The sequence below is a fragment of the Sardina pilchardus genome, chromosome 18 (genome assembly GCF_963854185.1).
Source record: "Sardina pilchardus chromosome 18, fSarPil1.1, whole genome shotgun sequence".
NCBI classification, from domain to species: Eukaryota; Metazoa; Chordata; class Actinopteri; order Clupeiformes; family Clupeidae; genus Sardina; species Sardina pilchardus.
In genome coordinates this window covers 25575546-25577893 of record NC_085011.1, presented here as the reverse complement: position 1 = coordinate 25577893, position 2348 = coordinate 25575546, and the positions used below count along the sequence as shown (strand labels likewise).

General features: G+C 38.2%; 1 long non-coding RNA gene across 1 annotated transcript; it reads right to left on the bottom strand.

Moving 5' to 3' along the window:
- Positions 1–252: 252 nt before the first annotated feature.
- LOC134063965 (uncharacterized) lies at positions 253–1685 on the bottom strand. Its single transcript, XR_009936224.1, has 4 exons — positions 1631–1685; positions 1406–1457; positions 1029–1113; positions 253–813 (listed from the first exon to the last, which is right to left on the bottom strand). It is a non-coding gene; the product is annotated as an uncharacterized LOC134063965 (long non-coding RNA).
- Between the last annotated feature and the right edge of the window lie 663 nt (positions 1686–2348).

Below are 2348 nucleotides of genomic sequence, written 5' to 3'. Positions count from 1 at the left end.
TTAATATGCTGTAAAACATTTTTGACAACAATGCCTATCACTTATTGCAACATATGTCTATCACCTAGACTTAGTTAGATAGATAGATAGAAATACTTTATTCATCCCCAAGGGGAAATTGTAGCTTGTACATTTCTTTCAGGTCCAGACCCAAAAGAGAAATCTGGAGTCTCCCCAGGGTCCAAATGTACAGTATATATCAGTATATATTAAAACCTTAATGAAGAACACAAAAAGCCATGAAATCGAATGAATATGTATTTATTTAAAATGTTGTACATTCCTTTCCTTTTTTCAGCCCTTCACATCAACTCACAGTTACAGAGCAGACAATGCTCTTCAGTCTTCAGTCCTCAGTCTTCAGTCCTCAGTCTTACTCTTTTGATCCTTATTACCCAACATTTCTATTGACTCATTATAAAATTATATTGAACGGCCATTAGATATAGTATAATATTTGCATATATTTCACTGTTAAACTAATGAGAGGTAGGTGGATGGTTCAAGTTATCAAACAGCAGATCTATTCTGGCTTTTGGTTTAGTTGGTACCATTAAAAATGAACACACCAACTGTCTTAATACACCAAGTGCACAAGACCTGTGTGTACAGTATGTGTCACTTTCCCGAGTTTCCGTGGTGAGTTTTTCTCCATTTATCCGAGTGCTGCTATAGCTCCATCTGTAGCTATTTTTGTAATGACCGCTTTCACCACTGGTTTTGCATGATTCCGGAGCCTTCTCAAACGGCGTTTCCATTTTCCGCCGCGCTTCACGCGAAGGTGTCCTTCGTGGGCTACAGCCTCTGGTGCTTCTGCATGTGGAATGAGAAATAGCAGTGAGTTCATATGGGCCACTGTAAAAAGACACAGTGTATTATCTATGTATAGTATTTAGCCTATGTGAAGAAAAGGGAATTATTAAAATGAACTAATCAGTATAAGGATTACTTTAGATGAGGCCAATGTGTCAGCTGATGGCAATAAAAGGATGCATTAACATAAGAACATCAGGTTTCTTTTTCCTCACCTGCAGGGGCATTGGACAGTTCAGACAGGATAACACCATCATCCGCAATTGATTCCCCAATCAGCGCACCAACAACCAGAAAAACCTATGAACATGACATAGTCACATTATCAGATTAGTTTGTGTTAAAACAGTTTTACTAAAGGTATGCTTTTAGATAGATAGATAGATAGATAGATAGATCTAGATAGATAAATAGGTAGATAGATAGATACTTTATTGATCCCCAAGGGGGAATTCAAGAAGGTAACTGGACTCATAATACTTTTTGATAGCACATTAGAAATGTAGAATTACTGTGCAACTAAGCCTTTGAGTAAATGTTGTTTTTCTAATTTGAGACCCACTCTAATAGTTATTATTATAGAATAACTTACCACAAGGACCAGAAACAGTTTTTGGGCCATGCTGTAGGCTAGATCTTTTTTTCTGAAAAAATGACAACATAAATATGCAAACATAAATACATGCAGAAAGAGATAGTCATCATCCCCACCTCCTCAAAAACCCTACACATCAATAATTTGCAACAACCAAATGTTTATTGATCAAAATGTAAGGCAACTGGCTCCTTCAGACGCATCACATGTATCTTGACTTACCTCCGATGTCAAGAACCGCTACAGTTACAGTTACTGTGTCTGGTGATCGGGTTGGAATGGTTATGACAAGGTAGCCCCTTCCCTCAGACTATATATGCTTCTCAAAACGCTTACGTGGGCTTCACGTGTTGTCCAGAAGTTCCAATTATCACAATTTCGCAATCTGGGGGAACTCCATGTTGCTCCAGTTGAGCAGTTGTCGAATTGAGAGTGAATGACATTAGATTGGCCTACTAAAACTGGCAAGACCTAGAATTTACCCTTGAAAATAATTTGTGTATTTAAAAGCATGCCATTGTGTTGTAGGCAAGGCTACGTTAAATATGTTCGTGTAGCCTATTTAACCGGCCGTTCACACCGACTTGCATTCCTCTCATAGGCTACAAGTGACCTTGATCATACAGTATAAATCTTGACAACACTTCCAAAACGTAGCCTTCATCCCAATAACCGTTCGATATATTTTACGAACAGCGAGCTGGCGTTTTATTCCGTTATTTCACGCATTAACACAAACTCACTGAAGCCCCTGCCTAGTTTGTGTCGCAACGCATACCAATATAATTGGGTTCTTCACTCCCTTATCGGGTGGGATTAGGGAAAGTGCTAGTTTTGCATCGAGCTATAGACTACTCTTGAATGATTAGTCTACATTAGCCTACATGAAGCTATGATTTCTTAATTATTTGGATATGTTAATGCTGACTAACCAAATTAT